Here is an 18,401-nt window from a genome sequence, read left to right on the forward strand (position 1 = left end):
GTGAGACATCGTGACACACACCTGTTGCATTTTCTTACGCAGGTTTAAGGCTTGATTTTATGTAGTTTATTTTCTGATTCATTGTTTATACATTTTTTATTTCCACATTTTTTTCCTTAAATTCCTGCTTGAAGGGACAATAAAATCATAATTTGAGGTCAAGTAATAATAGCTATATTTTCACTTATCAGGGGGTTGGGATTTTCCTGGAACGTGACTGGATGAAACATTTAGAAGTAGAAATGTCAATTGCTGTTTGGAGTTTAGTATAGTTTACAAGGGGAATTATTCAGGTGCCGTGCATGTACCCATGTTTGTGTATAGGTCTGCGTGTGTATGTGGATCTGTATGTTGGTATGTGTCTGAGGGAATAGAAAGAGAATAGAGAGCAATAGGCTGAAGAAACAAAAAACTTAAAAATGCAAATTTAAAGTGCAAGTCACGGATTTCTTCAGATGCAGCCTAATAGCCAAAGATCCCAGCTGGTAACTGATAAAATTCTAGCCTGTAGGGCAGAGCCTGTTAGGTGTGTCATGTACCTAAGCATTGGGCACTTGGGGTGTAGGTTTCAGCTTCCATAGTTTTGTTTTCTCCAGAAAATGGAGTAAGCATCCACACGTGCTCCCATGACACACAGAAACCTTTCCAGAGCCCCTAGTTGAGGCCATGAAGTCTCACTGTGATCTAATTGAGCATGCGTGTATTTCCCATTTTGGTTGTATTTTCAGAGCCACGTACATTTGTTGTTCTGCTCTGACAGTTCAAACCTTGAACAATAAACGTTAGTTCTCCAGGGTGTGGGAACATGCCTAGTTGGCCAGCTTAGAGCAAGTGAAGTCCAACTGGTTGAAGGGGATGTAGACCTAGACTGTCACTGTCCCTCTGGCCACATCCTTTGTGAAGGCCGCACTGGGCTGGGAGCCTGGAGAGGTGACAAGGTGACTGGCATGGCCTGGGGTCAGCCTTCATCGTCCTAAATGAAGACTGTGGTTACCTGGTTCTCTCTAGCCCTTCCGTGGCTCCCAACTGCTCTTGAATTATTCACAGCCTCGTCGGCTGGACATCCAAGGGGCCCCCAAAGCCACTTGAGCCTGTTTGTCCAGCTTGGAGGCTTCTTGTCCTGGAAAACCCAAAAGTTCCCTGTGCTCAGCCAGTCCCTCAGCCCCTGTGCTTTAATAAAACTCACTGCCAATGTCCCTGCACCTTTATTTCTCTTCCATCAGTGTTCAAATTTTATTTTTACGATCCTACCAAAAGCTGCCCCTCGCATCACTAGTAACCTCCTTCCACCAAGAAGTAACGTTTCCCTTGTATGAACTTCATCTCTACCGTGTGTCTCAATTTTTATTTTACTACAACTTAACTGCTAAACTTACTTCTAGGCTGTAAACTTTTCTTAAGCATCTTGTTATTCTTTGGCACAAAACTGATTTTGTAGATAATTTATAGACAGTAAGGAGAGACCAGTACATGGTTCTCAGAGCCCAAAGACAAGTGACAATTCAGGGCTCCTTTTATCCAAAAATTAAATAATCTATGTGTGTATGTATGTTAGAAATGTTAGAAATATCAAGACCGTAACAGCATAGTGTTAAACCAAGCACAGGCATCTTCTAAGCTTGGGACCTGTACTGTTGCCCGAGTTGTACACTCATGAAGCTGAATGAGTAAATAAGATTCCCCTCTCCTTTACTTTTCCAAGCTAACTATACTTAATACCCTTTATTTTGTAGGACTATTAAGAAGTGTGTATAATAGTCCCAAAAGAAATGATACTGTCAAAAACTTACATGAGCAGAATTAAGTGAAATCTTCTATCCTAACTTAAGAATAGTTTTGTTGTTTTTGAGGGGTGGGGGGAGGCACCCAGGTGGCTCAGTGGTTGAGTGTCTGCCTTCAGCTTAGGTCATGATCCCAGGGTCCTGGGATCAAGTCCCCCATGGGGATCCCCTCAGGGAGCCTACTTCTTCCTCTAGCTCTCCTTCTTTCTGCGTCTCTCATGAATAAATTAATAAAATATTTTAAAAATAGATTTTAGGGCAGCCCTGGTGGCACAGTGGTTTAGCACCACCTGCAGCCTGGGGCGTGATCCTGGAGACCCGGGATTGAGTCTCACATCAGGCTCCCTGCATGGAGCCTGCTTCTCCCTCTGCCTGTGACTCTGTCCCCCACCCTCTTATATATATATATATATATATATATATATATATATATATATATATATATATATATATATATATATATATATATAAATTTTATTTCCCTATTTTTGTCAAATTTGCTTATCACTCTTAAATTGTATAAAATTTTATGTAGTCAAGTCAATCAACTTTTCCTTTTATGGCTTCATGTGTAGAAAGGCTCTTTAAAAAAAATATATTTTAGAGAGAAGCCAGGTGGACAAGGAGGGGCAGAGAGAGAGGCTCCTTTGTCTGCAGAGAGCCCAACATGGGCATGGATCCCTGGGACTCCAGGATTATGACCTGAGCTGAAGGCAGACACTTTAACTGAGCCACCCAGGTGGTGCTGCCAGAAAGACTCATTTTATGGTAATATATAAAAATATGGACTTAGTACTTTGACATTATCCCTTTTGTTTGTTTTTTAGTTTTTACATTTTATTTATTCATGAGACACAGGGGGTGGGGGCAGAGACACAGGCAGAGGGAGAAGCAGGTTCCTTGTGGGGAGCCCAATGTGGGATTCGATCCCAGGGCCCTGGGATCATGCCCTGAGTTGAAGGCAGATGCTCAGCCGCTGAGCCCCACAGGGGCCCCTTTGACATTTTCCTATAGCGTGGGGGGAGTGAGACGGAGTGGTTTTCTCTAATGCGTTTGCGAAATCCTTCATCTCCAGCTTTCTACCTTAGATATTTATACTTTACATTGTGTTAAGGAGTTAAAGCAATTGAGATACACCCAGAAAGATAACAAATCTGAAAAAACAATCTCCTGGCCAATGTCTGTCTCCCCATGCCATGCTTCCCTGTTATTTTTCAAAACCGGCAGTAGGTGTAGCGGGTGAGAAAACGGGACACACCAGGCATATACATGTTCTGCCAAAATGCATAGATTTTTCTTTATTATTGAAGTTGGTTTTTATTTTCACTCCAGTGTGTTTACCCATGTCGTAGCTCCCGGTCATGTGGGTTGGCCTCCTTTTTGCTCTTGAATGCCACATCAAACTCTGATTCTACCTCTTTAATCGACTTTGCCATTTCTCTCTTATGCCTCTTTGACATTCCCTGATGTAAACACAGATGTTCCTCTGCAGGCATAGTGCACACGCATACACACGCACACAAATATTCAAGGGGCAGTGCTGCTAAGCAGGGCATGGTTGCTCTAGGTCCCGCAGTGATTTTTCACCAGTTGTGAGCATTTCCATCCTCTTTGGCTACTGGAAAATGCTGCTTTATAAGATGGATTCTGAAAAATGAGCCAAATAGCTGCCAGAGTTAATTTGCGTTTCCTTTTTCTGAGCATATTCTCTGTGCTCCTCTTGGCACTGGCATCTATCCCAAGGAGCCGCAAGATGGAACTGTGTGGCCACTGGGTGGGCTTCTTGGAACTAGGATGACATTACAGACATGATCGTGAACTTCTATTTATGTCCCTTGCCTCAATGACAACAGAGAGACGAGGACCATTTGGAATTTAAGCTACTTAGTGGACCCTGTTCATTGGAAAACATGGTCTTCATTCGCGAAGGGATCTTTCGGTAACGCAGAGGTGCTCACGCCCTCTTCCTGCACAAAGCCTTTCCATGGCTCCTGACCATCCCTAAGATAAAGCCTGGGTCTTGGAAACTCCTGCCTTCCAGGGCTGCTTCTGGCCTTCACCGATTCCTATCATTCTCCTTGTTCTTCCTCATTTTCTCTCCTCCAACACAGGACTGTCTTTCGTCGCCTCCATGTCCGTGTGAGCCATGGGGCCCTCACAGTGGAGCTCATTCCAAGAGATGCCTCTCACTTTGAATGGATAGATTTCCCAGGGTGACCTGTTGTATGGAGCATAGAGTGTGCCTGCTGGGGCAGGAAAAAAATGAATCTGATCTCCCTCAAACAACTAGAAATCTCTGCTTTGTCCTCTTCACAGTTGAAAGAGACACTGATGGTATTAGCCACCAAGCTGCCCATGATATTCTCAATAAATAGAATTTTTAAGCTTGGAGATCTTGAAAGTCTTGGACGTCTTGGTTCCTAGCAAACTTTCTAATCATAAAGAACATGGAGGCATTTTTCAGTTTTAAAACTACCAGTCATGTGGTTTGGATCTTGGGGCAGAAGGGGTGAGATCTCCTCCAGGAATTCCTAATCAGTGGAAGCTGAGTGATAACAAAGCCCAAAGCTAATGGCCCCTGAGAGAGTCTTAGGGGCATCTATGTTCAATGAGTCCAGGTGATGAGGGGGCCTTCAGCAAATCTTACAGCTGCTTAGAGCACTTCCTGCTGCCACGTTTGATGCAGCTGTGTCATTTATTCCTTATTTCCATCTCTGGAGAGTAAGCCTCAAATATGGTTTGTTCTTTTTCTTCTCTGAAACAATAATGCTACTATACACATCTAATATATAATTGAATAAATATGCTACTTGCACGTGCGTTTTAGGAAAGTGATAACCACCCTACTCCAAAAGAGGATGACTTTGTATTGAGACCTCATGGCATCCTGTTTTTATCAGAATGACCTTCACCATGAGGATATCTTCATTTTGGGTTGGCTCCATGACCTCTGTCTAGAGTCTATACCTAAACCAAAACTTCCCTGAAGCTTCTCTTTCATTATTTTAGGTTTTTATCACCTGGCCACTAGTAGGGGACTATGTAATGGCCTGTGTGGTCTGACACCTCAATGAGGATTAAAAAAAAATAGGTTTACAAAAACGTAAGATCTAATGTAATCTAATCTCTGTGCACCTTTTTCAAGTGAAGGAACAGTCTTGAGCCAAAATGAGCTCACATTTAGTAAACCACAACTCAAGTTATGAATTCCCATTCTGGGTGCCGTGCTGTACCTAGACTCGGGCTCCTGGTGTATATTCCAGTGGAAGCTCCTCACTATGGCAAACTTACTGTGGAGTAGTAGTTAGTAATACATATTTTTTTTTCTCTCCACAAAGGTAATTTCCTTATATAAGTAACTTGATACTACTTAGATTTTTTTTTCTATATTCCACATGTTTTTTACTCTTAATCTTAGAATAATGAGACTTCTGAAACCCTTGCAAACTTTCCTTCTCTGATCTAATTTGAAAACATAACTTCGTATTCTTATAACTCTACTCAACAGGTTACCTTGTTCTGAGATTTATATTCTATACTTTTACAAATATGTAGAATAATCAGGAAAGATGTTCATTTAGAGTTCATGGAGTAGACTATAACGTGGTAAGGGATAGGAGAGGTCACTCATCTTGCCCATGAGACCAGTGAGCATTGAGTTTCCCAAAGTCACGTGGAAAGTCGATCATATAATTATGTAGCTCTGCTCCTAGGAAAATTGTAAATTCAGCTGCCCTGTAATGTCAACGGTCTCCAGTTCAAAATCCAGGGTAAAATTGTCCACAATCTATACTAAACACATTTTCTAGTGTTTCATAATTCTTCTGGAATATTTGGGTTTATTTTAACTTTTTTGTTGTTGAAATATAGTTGACACGCAGTAGTTTCAGTTATACAGCAGTGATTCCACATCTCTAAGTTATGCTATATGCCCCACACGCATAGCTACCATCTGTCCCCACATAACACTACTACGATATCCTGGACTATATATCCCTGTGCTCTAACCATCGTTCCCGTGACTTCTTCACTCCTCTAGAATGTTCTGCAACGCTCCTGCTAAAGTTGTCCTATTCTCCACATAAAAACTGCACACAGCTACACTTGCCATGTTAATTTTGAATGACAGATGTGGGGTGGGACCTGAAAATTCACATTTTTACAAGAACAGCAAATGTTTGTGTATGTGCCAAGCAGTGTTCAGAACACTTGATGCATCATTTAGACCTTAATAAAAACCTATAAAGTGATAACATAATTTCCATTTTACTGATAAGAAAATTGAGGCCAAAGAGTTAAAGTTCCTCAGCTAGTCCTGTGTAGAGCCAGTTGTCTCAGAACCAATACTCAGACTCTGTGCCATACTGTTTCCGGAACTGCAGGCTACTCAGACATCAGGTCTAACCCATTCTTGGTCTTCTCAACAAACTGGTGTTGACTCTGCCCAGAGATTTGGGCAGTTGGTTGACTTTGTCGTTGGTGTACCTGGGTTTCCTCTTCACTGTATTTTTCTAACAGCGCCCTTCCCCCAGAACCTCAGCAATCTTTTGATTGCTCTCCCCATCCCCCACCCCCACCACCCCAGGCCATGTTCTCAGAAATCAATGCTCAGCAACAGCATTAAGAGCTGTCACTTTGAACCCTGGTAAATAAAAGTAGTGGTGTCCTAGAATGGCATCGGCTCAGTAGAGGAGTCTTCTGGTGTTGGGGAAAGCCACCACCTGTGCAGAAGCAGGCACCATCCTTTCTGAAAGGGATATTAAATGAGCCAGAGCTCAGGATCCTTGCCTCCTGGCATCAGATGTTCAGGCAGTGGTGATTCCAGCTTGGCTTCCTGTCTCCTGCCTGGAGTTCTCAAGCACGGGTGGTGGTCTTTAAGCAATACCCGTTCTTGCTTATGCTGTGTCCTGCGATCTCTTGAGGAACTGGGCTGTTTGGATATTTACTGAGAGTAGATTTGGTAGACCTTAGCCTGAAGGAATCAAGATACTACTTTGGGGGTAAAACGTCTATAAGGACAACAAGGTCATCTAATGAACTTGAGATATTCGTGGAACATCAACATCATGATCCCACTTCCCCCAGATTATTCTCCTATAATTTATAGAGCAAGATGGGAAAGAAAAGCTTCTATGGAAATGGTTTTAGGGATTTTAGGCTTTTTTTTTTTTTTTTTTTTTTTTTAGAAGCTAACAGACCTATTAAGCTCTTAAGCTTTGAGCTTTAATAGAACTTTTCTAGAAGATTGTGAAGCTTGCATTTGAATTTAGCTTGATACAGCTGGCATAGTTTAAATTTGAAGGGAAATAATGCAGGGGATAAAAGAGGCCCTTTGTCCCTCCCCCGTGCCCGTCGGCCTGTTCAGTCCATGCTGTGGTAGCAGATCCACTCTCATTAAAGATGACACCAGGGACGGATAAATGTACAAGTGGCCTTTCATTTCATGATGTCATTGAGCATTTGCACGGATGTCTCCATATTGATCCTTTTTTTAAAAAAGGAACTGCAGGGGCACCAGGGTGGGCATTGTTGGTTAAGCATATGATTCTTGATTCTTTTTTTTTTTTTTTTTTTTTTTTTCTTTTGGCTCAGGTCATGAGATCGAGCCTTATGTCAGGCTCTGATGCTCTGAAGAATGGCATCTGCTTGAGAGTCTCCCTCTGTCCTTTCTGCTCATGCTCTTTCTCTCCAGCCTCTTTTTAAAAAGGGTGACCTATGATCTTTGCATATTACATATTGATAATAAAAATCCTACACGTGTCTTATATAGCACACTCGCCTCCACGTGTGTGTATTTCTTCTAACCCTCACAAATAATAGGATACCAGATTATGGGGTTTGTGGCTAAAAATCTCCCATTGAAGTCAAACAATGTAGCTCCTACAGATCATCTTGCTTGGTCCTGGGGAAGATGAGGCCTCAGCCAAGAGACTTATCTTGGCTCTCCTGGAGTCTGGGCTTGTGGACATGAATCCCTGTGGGAATGGTTGTCTATCTTTCCATCCCCATGGCCCTAAGAATAGTTTCTCAACACCGTGGGGGCTCTGCAGTCAAAGCAGCATGGGGGGACAGTTGGATACTACTCCATGTCATTGTAGGTTTGAACCTTTGAAGTCCTTCCTCTAGCTAGGCTCCTTTAATTTCTGTATCTTTCACATTGAGCCTATGTTGGTGCTTCTGAGAGGGAGTCCTTTTTCCATAAGAGATGATTCTATAATGAATAGCTTCAGAAGGATGCCACAAGCTACTAGGGAAATGAAGGTAGATTTCTGGCATCCCAGTCCCCTGGATCTCCACTTGATAGAGAAACCTACTTGCTTACAATTGGAGAGGAAGCCAAGAATCTGGAGTGGAGATGAAGAAATGCCATTGGGGGCAGATAAACATCGGGGTGACTTTGACAAAATGTCTTAGTTTATAATCCATCCCAGGTAGAGGAGAGAGCATCAGTTTGCTTAGAAAAAGCAAAAGCAAGATGTGGACTGTGCATCATGGGTCCTGTTTTTTCGTTTGCTGTGGGTTTTGTCTTGTTTGGGCTTGGAATGAAGCTAGTCAGAATGTATGTACCAATAAGTTTTCCCAAGGTGGAGTCCTCAGCTTAGCATCTGGCTGTTATGCATTATGGGCATCTCGGAACCAGACTGTCCTGCATCTCTGCTTTGTCGAGAGCGCCAAGGAAAGGGATGCCATCAGAGGGAGCACCTGGCTTGATGTTTGAAATAGGGGCTGATTTGTGACTACTCCCCTACAGTGAGGGTGTTTGGATAGTGAAGAAAACCAGGGAGAAAACAAAGTGGTCCGTACCTGCTGCTGCTTTACCGACATCATGTCGCTGGATTCTGATGATCTCCTTTGAGGGAGTTGGTGCTCTCTCCCTCTCTGATTTGAGGAAGAGACTGGAGTTTTGAAAATGACCACCGTTCCCACCATCAGTCAGCTAGATTCCAAATCAGATCCACTCCCAAAGTCCTTGTTCTTGTCATCACATGAGGCCAACTTCCTGAAAAGGGGTAATGTCAGAAATATCAAAGTGTCCGTATTTAGCCTTTATTTTCTCTAATAGAATAAATATACCAATTGATGATGCTGCAGAAAATTCATTGCGAGGATGAATGATGGTCCCCAAAATTGTTGCAAATGTATTTGACACATTTCAACCATTGTAAAAAGTTCCTCAGGGGTGTGTGTGCATGAATATCCATCCACCTATGGATCTTGAGATTTTCTTAAAGACAGGAAGATTTTTTTTTTCCTTAGAAATCTCCTAATGAACCTGTCATTTTAAAATTTACTTTGTATGTCTACAATACAAAGTATTGTTTGTGCTGAAGCCTAGGACGATTCCAACTGAGAGTAGGACTTGAGTTTTCCTAGGCATCTACAGAGACTTTAAAGTGATACAGCACTTTTCAAGGAATTAAATGAATTTTATTTTCCCATTGGACTGCATGGGGTCGAGTAGGTAAACATTGTATTCCATGTTCGGGAAAAACTCCTTAAGTGCTTTGGTCTGTTGTGCAAACACAGACACATCAAAGTTGACTTGAAACATGGATTTGTTTTGTTTTTCTTTTTGAGAGAAATAAAATCCACAAGTAGATCTAACACAAACATGGCCAAGATTTAGGGCAATAAAAGAAAACTTACAGATCAAGGACTTTAATTCTAGAGAATTCAGAATTCTTAAACTTAATGGTAAAGTTTAGGTACAAACAACGTATGATCAAAATGTTTTTTTTCTTATTTAAACAAGTATATTTGCTATGTTAAAGATAGTCCTTTCAGACGCTTGTCACCCAAGGTGAAAAGTGTGCCAAGTATTTAGTAGCAGTGATTGAACCACTTGGCAAAATCAAGAGTTCTGTATATTGGACGTGTAGAATTAGCTCAAACCAGGCTTTTTAAGCGTAAACACATAAAAACTAGCTTTTTGTATTGGGTAAATCTGTGAAAATTGGAATCTCCTCTAGAAAATATTTTTCGTTTATTTAGCCCAGCTTAAAGGTTTGTTGTTTGCCTTAACATGATCGCTCAGCCATCTTCACTCTGTTGACCCCAGCTCTGGTCTGCAGGATCCCCACAGCCAGTTAGTAGGGGTCTCCAGCACTGAACCATTTTCTACTTCAGTGTGATGCTCTCTAATATAATTAGACAAGAGAGCCTTTGTTGTGTTGTTTTGGTTTTCTAATTAAGCTTTCCAGAAGGACTTAATTCTTTGTAGCTCTTGCCTGATTGTTCTGACATCTACGTATATGCTGGGCCACTTCAAATAGTTCTTTTTCCAGATCAGTTTTACGATGATCTCCTTCTACCACACTTTGGCATATCCTACTATTTTCTTAAAAAATAATCCAAATAATGAAAGGTTTTATTTCAGAAGTCTTTGTTCATTGTCGGTGGAGAGATAAAGATAACTTCATCATATATATATATATATATATATATATATATATATATATATATATATAAATATAATTTTAAAAGATTTATTTATTCATGAGAGACACACAGAGGCACAGAGACACAGGCAGAGGGAGAAGCAGGCTTCCTGCGGGGCCCCCAATGTGGGACTCAATCCCAGGACTTCGGGGTCATGCCCTGAGCTGAAGGCAGGCGCTCAACCACTGAGCCACCCAGGCGTCATGATAACATCATTTTAGACTAAGTTTCCACTGGAAAATAGGGCATTGATTTTCTTGTTTGGATTACATAAGGACATGCTGGGGAAGCCCTGGCTCGCCCCAAAGGTAGCCCACTCCACTGGCTCTAGACTTCCATGATCTTGCGCCTCACTCTCTTTCTGAAGATCATCTGGCAGCCTTTTAACCTTACAGAAGAAGGTTCTTAAATTCAAAATAAGACAGAATTATTCAAAGCAGACTTTGGAATTAACAATTGTGCAGTAACACTGCAGAATAGACCTGGAGAACTTCAGAACTCTGTGGCTTTTTTTTTTTTTTTTTTTTTTTCCCCCTGATCTTTTAGTCTGAGCCGTATGCTTGATCTATCTTACTCAAGCCCTGGACGTTTGCTATCCAGAAATTACAGCATCCATAAACCCCTTCAATACTAACTTTGTCGTCAAGTCCTCTCACATCTGTGTTTCCGTCTACTGCACTACTTTGACTCACGAACCTGCCTATAGTCCTGTTCTGGTCTCACATGGCACATCTGTGGCTGCTACCAACACTTGTGAATTTGGTTTCTGCAGAGGTGAAGTTGAGCGAGGTAAAAATAGAGGTGGTATTTTGGGGTATCAAGAAAGAACGATGTGGTCTGGGGGAGTAAGTGGCCCTGTGGCTGGAATGGGATATTGGTGAAGGAGCCAGAGTTCAAACCAGGCAAGTCATAATAGCCTCGCAGGCACGTAGGGGTGGATCTAGAGTTTATGTGCTGCCAGAGGTCTCCGCTTCAGACAGAGAATCTGGATGGACCACACTGAAATGTCCCTTTAACTTAAATATCTTGAAACCCCAAGAAAAAAACCATAACTTGAAGACACCTGAAGTCAATAAACTGCTAATCATTGAGATTTAAGAGCATCTTAATCATGAAAATTGAGGCATAGTTTCAAATAGGCATGGGCTCTCAATTGATTTAACTGTTACACATTAAAAACAAGATGTATGCTTCGTGTTATTAAAGTTCTAAAAAAACAAAAGAATTTGTCATGTTATTTTCCAAAAAGAGGTCTACTGTCAGCATTTGAGAATTTTACTCCCAGTTGAGAATTGTGCCTAATTTTGTTCATGATACATGCATGGTTTTTAATGCTGCTATTAAGGTAACATCACACCCTTCTATGTTATTTAATAGTAAGACTTAAAAAAATTTTTTTTCCAGATTTTATTTATTTGCGAGAATGAGAGAGAGCAAGCAAGCGTGAGTACACAGGTAGGGGCAGAGGGAGAAGCAGACTTGATCCACGGACACCTAGATCATGACCTGAGCTGAGGGCAATCACTTAACCAACTGAGCCACCCAGGCGCCCCCTCACTTTAGACCTTTTACCAACAGAGCTGCTGGAAACCTTCTTCACCATGTCTTTTTTGTGAATGTTGGTCCTCATTACTCTTGAGTGGAATAAAGTTTGATTCAAAGAAGAATATATATGACAGTGCCATATAATTTCCTTGTCTTTCAACCAATTTTTACTCCCACCAATATGAAAACTCGTTCCAAATCCACACCAACATTTGGCACTTTTAAATCTTGTTAATTTTACTTGGCTAAAACATTTTAATGAAATTAAATATCACATAATATCCTAATCATTTTGAGTGCACAGCTCATTAACAAAAAAGATGTTAGCATACTGTCCACTGTATCTTTAGTATTTCATAGAATATATATTCCTTTATAAATTAAAACAGGTACAGCTGAACTAAACCATGTAGAAAATAAGATTTTTGAAAAGGCAAGATAAAATAGAATTAGTAATATTTCCTGCATCAGCTCCATAGAACGTCTTACACAACTTATGCACAGAGATCTGCACTGTGAGGGATCTGTGTGTTCTGTGGATGGTGTTGGAATCCACAATTGCCAGGTGGGGTGACTCTAACATGTGATATAGTGAAGCACAGTGGCCCTTCCTGTGAGCTCTGTGCTACCATTTTCTCCTGGTCCAGTTTTGGAGCTGGACTCCACTACAGGAGTGTGAAGTTGCCCTAGGCCTAGCATAAAATGTAGACAGGATTTCAGGGGCTGTGACTGGGAGTCATTGCAGTGTAGCCAGCCCTGCATCTTCCCAACACGTGAGTCAAGCTCTACACCCTTCCCAGGTGCATGTCTGCATGCCTGGAGTGGAGACTGCTTTTTTTTTTTTTTTTTGCCCGTGTTTATTTTGCTCGTGGCTTTTGTTGTTCTTACTGGTCTTCGAAACTGGCTGTTCTTAAGGTATGATAGGAGTTTTAGTGGGCATCGCTGACATTCTGTAGGGAGATCAGAGGTCAAAACCGTGTTCATAACAATAAGGTGTCATCTGTGTTTTTCGTCTTCATTCCCTCAGTGGGCACAATGGAGTCTCCCAGAGGCTAAAATGCTAATGGAATATATGCTTGTATATTGTTGGCTTTTAATTTTTGATTTTGCTCTCAAATCTCATCTAGATATAATCCACATAAGCAAAAAAAAAAATCTTTGTGCTTCTCAATTTTTAGGAGTTTAAGAAGGTCATGAGATATAAGACTTTGAGAATCACTCTTTTAAATTAAAACCAGATAAAATGAAGACAAAAACCCCTAAAAGTTACTATCCTTTCTAGTAAAGCATACGAAAGTGAACTATGTTCCTGAAGGAGAAAGGCTAGTACCAAAACTTCATTAACAGATGCATTTTTCATCCTTAATAAAGTTTTTTAAGGGGCTGGTTATTATGGGAAGGAAAAAATTAAGTTTTTTTTTTTTTTATAGCTTTACGGTGTGTTTCACATGAAAGTAGACTTTGTTTTTCACTGCACCTTGAGGTTAATATTCTTTTCTAAAATTTGGAAACTTTTGAACAGGTAGTAGTAATTCTTTAGTGATGCCTGCATGCTTCTAAGGAAAAAACTATGGGAATTCATTACACAATAAATTGTGTTCATTTCTTCTATATGACACCAGGCTGAAACTAATAATGGAATCCCCTTCAGACACAAAGGGAAAACCTTGAACTAGTAACTAATTTCAAAGCCAGGCAGTTAATTTTAACATAAGCCACTGCAGCTTCCAGATTTTCTCAGTGGAAGGTCATTTCTACTGTCATCCAATATAAAATTTGAGCAGATCTCTCTACTCGACAATATCAACTCTTGGCACACCTGACACATGTCAGAGAATCCATCCATGAATTTACTTTATCTGGATATTGTTGAAAGTTTCCTGAAACAATTGATGTTTGAGAGAGACCGGTTAGGGCTCAGCGTGGCTTAGCCATTTCTTCAGGTCTCCTGAATTCTGTTTTGGCAATAGTTAGGGCATCAATGTGCAGTATGTCTGGACTATGTGAACATCCCATAGAAGTGTCGAGATACTTTTAAATGTCCCTTCTCTAGCTTTTATAAGGACTGTAATGGATTATATCATCCCGAATTTTTATTTCCACACAAGAAGTTCCCTCGGAGATTCAGCGCTGGACTAATGTTTGTCCTGTCTCTTGATGAGCATGAGTAGTTTATTCAGCTGTTGATAACGACGTTTCATCATTGCTTCGGTCAAGAGAAATGTGGTTCTAAATGTAATGTGCAGGCACTGTAACTTTAAGGCCAGGAGTCCTGTCTGTATTTTTCCCCTCTAAAAAATTAATTTTGATATGTTAAGTGTTCATTTAGTTTTGTGTTTTGGTATCATAAAGCGTCCTCTCTCTTGTGTGGATATGGGCATGGCATCAATCAAATATGTAAGTGTTGGTATCAGTAGATTAGTGCCTAATTAATGTGACTGGAAGACAAGGTGTTCGTTGTTTGACATTATCATCTGAGTAGCAGTTATAATTTGGAAAGGAGAACTTCTCCAGTCCCCGGAGCTTTAATTGGTATAGTTCTATTAAGAGCTCTCAGGCGCTCCTTTCCATCCAAACCCACAAGATATTGCTGACTTTGATTTTGAAGAATAGGTCACTGTAGCCATGATCTCCGTTATTAGGGCCGTAAAAGGGTAAGACTCCCGAAGTGGACATGCATCCATGTTTTCTGCCCAGAGTAGAAATTAATTAGGCAATTTACATACAGAGCGATTTAGAAGCTGCATGATTTTTGTCAGATTCGGGTTCTGCCCAGCTCTTACTCCCTCTGTGCTTGGTCTTTGATAACCAGAGGAGTAATGAGGCAAGACCAAAGAGAGCACACTGTAAGAAGAAATGTTTTGAGAACAAAAAAGTGTGGTAGATGTTCTAACCAGAAAGGAAAATCGGGTTGAATTTGATGGGGATTTTTGCAGTGGGACACGAGATAAGAGCCTTCCAGGTGAAGGGAGAGCCTGTGCAAAGAACAGAGTCATAGAAAATGCAGTCAGATGACGAAGCCTTCATAGCACCAGCCCACAGTCTGCTCTTGTCTGTGATGGCTGCCTGACACATTTATCCTCAGCCTACTAGGTTCCTGCTCTAATATTCCACCCTGGAAATTCCACAGTGAGTAATCTGACCTCAATTTGGTAGGAAATGGAAAGATAGGAAAAGTTTCCAGTAGGTGTCGGGGTTCAAGCTATGCATTTCTAGGATCAGTCTAGCAGGGGTGCGTAGGAAGGGGTTGACACATGGAGAAGACAGACAAACGTGGGGAAGGTCTGTCATCAAGGCTCAAAACTGTTGCAGTCCTGAAATGTCAGGATGGAAGGCCCTGAGTCTGACCTTCCTTTGTGATTTCTCAGCAGCTGGATGGAGGAAGAGAAATGCAGATGAAAAAGGAAGCAGGTGGGTTCTGCAAACACAGGACAGGCAACCTGGTGGTCATTCAAGGGCATGGTTCTAGAACAGTGTACGAAGGGTTGACAATGAGGGGAAGCTGTGTTTTTAAGGACCCTCATGAGTTGTCTTTCTCATCTCTGTGTTGGATGGGTTTACCAGGCTAGTCCATCAAAATATTCAACAGACACCATGGCTTGGATTGTGGTCTGTGACATTGCCTATACAATAGAATGATCTAGGCCGATAGGGGCATAATCCCATGGCACACAGCTCCAAACGTAGCTTCTAAAAACTCCAACAAAAGAGACAAAGAGCTTCATACAGTAAACCAGTTTAACTGCCTGGAACCCACTTTTGTGTGCAAAGTCTTGAGATTCCGTCTTCATAGATGGCAAAAGAAAAATCAATTAACTGCTCCCTTTGGGAACCAAGAATCTTTCAATTATAAAGGTACCCAGTCCTGCAGATGTTTGCTACTGGCTTAACCCTCATCAGCACTTCCACAAAGTCTCAATTTGAGTAGAGTTTTCTTAAGCACTTAAGGCTTCAAAATGACTGAAACCTGAGGCTGATATGTTCCCATCAACTGGATGAGTTCCCAGGCCTTTCTTTTTCTCTTTTTCCTTATTTTTTTTTTTTTAAATAAAAAAAAAAAGGACGTTGCTACCTAGGATAAACAAGACTGTGCATGAGTGCTTTCTGTGTCACTGGGAAGGGGATTTTTTCTAGAAAGATGGAACCAAGACCCTGGAACCCCAGGGCCCTTGCTTCTCAGATACAGAATAGAGAGGAAGAAAGGCAGCATTCTCTTTGTATTTCCCACTTGTTAATCATCAAAAGGAGAGAAATTAGATGATTTGAGAAGTCCCTTTCATCTTAAGTATAGCAAAATGGACTGGACGAAAAAGAATTTTATCCTTTCTGTTGCCTATAGGAAAAGATTAATTGAATAAACTTGCAATAAGAAGTTTAGTTTCCCCTGAGGAAAAAAAAAATAAGCCATGGCAGCAGTGGTGCTGAGAGACAGCCTCTATGTTGTGCAGTCCATTAGCACTGAGGGAAATAATTAGTTTTTCAGTGATGACTGATGAATTGTTTTAACTTGCTTATAAACATTAAGGCTACATCAACAAATCAGTTTCTGAAAATATTCAGGGCAAAGAAACATAACAAAATCCTGTGCTTGTTGATTATGTCAGCATCCAGCTATTTGCCCTAATGATTCCATTTCCTTGATTCTATACAGCATTTCCATTATATTCCCCAACTGAATGATCCTACAAATAAGCAAAAATTATGAAAAATCCTCCCAGGATTAAATGTCACTTGTTTTGGCAGTGTTCTTGGCTAAGTTTCACAAAGAGAATTGAACTGAGTGTGCCTAACCAACATAAACCTCAATCGTGGCTAAATATTAATAGTAACGCATGTCAGCAAGGACCCTTGGACACCAGGTTGGTTCTATGAAACATGTGATTGTGTATTTGAGGATCCTTCAGTGAAGAAAGGATAATACTGTTGTGGGTTTTTGTTTTGTTTTGTTTTTGTTTTTGTTTTGTTTTTTTTGTCCTCTTGGTTGGTAGAAGTAATGATTTGCTAAATTCCAACTTGGGCTTGTCAACTCCAGGGTCTAGATGCATTTTGTCACTGTAAGAGTGGCTTCTATGTCTACAGGATGAAAACTAAAAACCTCGTTTGCACATATACAGGGAGATCATCATGGTTCTGCCCAAGTGATTAATTACATTCAAAAAGAAAAACAGATCACTTTCTCTCACTGCCTTACTACCTTCTAACTGAAGAAGTGTTATCCTATGGAATAAGAAATGGATTCTGTCTCAGAATATGTGGGAACATTGATTTTTCTGCTTTCTAATTTCTGGAATAGCGAAGAAAGCTTGGAATCAAACCAGCACATCTAATCAGACAACAAGATGCCCAGAACATCACAGGCTTTCTCTAGATACCTGAGAAACTTTGTGATGATGAGAGCTCATAAAATGATGGTAATGTTAGATTTTTCAGGCTATGGGCCACCGCTTTTCAGTATCTAGAGGATTTATCTGAATTGTTGGAAGAGGCAGTGATGGCTTCTCACTTTATTCTGAAAATGTTCAACACGTGCATGTTTTCATATCTGTAGATGGAATAAATGGCAACAAGTTGTCAAAGGAGCATGAACGTCCACAGCTGTTTAGAAGGCTCAGTAGGCCAAAGCCTTCACCCTAGTTGACCTGGGCGTATTGTAAGAAATGGTATTCTTCACCCAATAAGTATATTTCATAATCCTTATGTGAAAAGCCCCCAAAAGTCTTAACATACTTATTATGGCTTTTTAACAAAGAAGCCATTCGACTGGCTCCTTGGTGCTGGGGCTTTTCTCTCTAGGTGGATAGTTCTCCCTGCACTGCTGAGTAGAGCCAGGGCACGGAATCCAGAGATGTGGTGGACAGACACTCGCTAATCACAAAAAAGGAAGCAGCTTTATGACAGAAAAATGGTGATCCCTCCTTTATAGAAAGCACTAAAATTAGCATCTCTAATAGTGGAACAACTGACATCGGAAGGCTCTCGAAGTAATGCAGTATGAAGTCCATGGCATCATCTGTGAAGTGTTCCTGCCAATAACGTTACACTTTAAAGAAGCCATTTGATGTAACTTTGAGTTTCTAGGAAGTACAGCGTGTAGGAACATGGAATGACTCTCCAAGGAGACCGTCAAATCGGCATATGACAATGTGGGCAAAGCCAGAAGAAAACTGGCCTGGTCCCTTCTTTCTGTGAGGAAAAAGGTGTACAGGGGATTCTTCAACATTAGGAGAAACTAAAAGGGCGTAACAGTCAAATGAAATCTGTGTTAGTTCTCCAGTGCAGTGTAACAAACTGCAGCAAGATGTAGTGGTTTAAAACAAAAACGCATTTATTAGTCCCTAAGTCTCATGGGTGAAAAATAGGGTAGAGCTGCCCCAGGTTCTAACGGGTTCATCTGGAGCTGGTCTTGGGAGATGGGTTGGGGAGACAGGAGAGGAACGGTTCCCAAGCTCGACATGTGGTTGTTGGTTGGCCGCCGTTCCTTGCGGTGCGAGCATCTCCACAGGACTGCTGCACAACATGGCAGCTGGTTTCTCTCAGGGCACGTGACTGAAAGGACAGGATGACCGCAGTGAAGTTCCTAGCCTTATAACTTAATCTCAAAAGTGACACTTTGCCCCTTCTGTGTTCTTGTCCTTG

General features: G+C 41.1%; 1 protein-coding gene across 6 annotated transcripts in view; it reads left to right on the forward strand.

Annotated features, from left to right (window-relative positions):
- The window catches only part of PRKG1 (protein kinase cGMP-dependent 1), a 1,198,973-nt gene that overhangs the window by 758,102 nt on the left and 422,470 nt on the right, over positions 1-18,401 (forward strand). The window lies entirely within an intron of this gene.

Source organism: Canis lupus, chromosome 27 (genome assembly GCF_048164855.1).
Source record: "Canis lupus baileyi chromosome 27, mCanLup2.hap1, whole genome shotgun sequence".
Taxonomy (NCBI): Eukaryota; Metazoa; Chordata; class Mammalia; order Carnivora; family Canidae; genus Canis; species Canis lupus.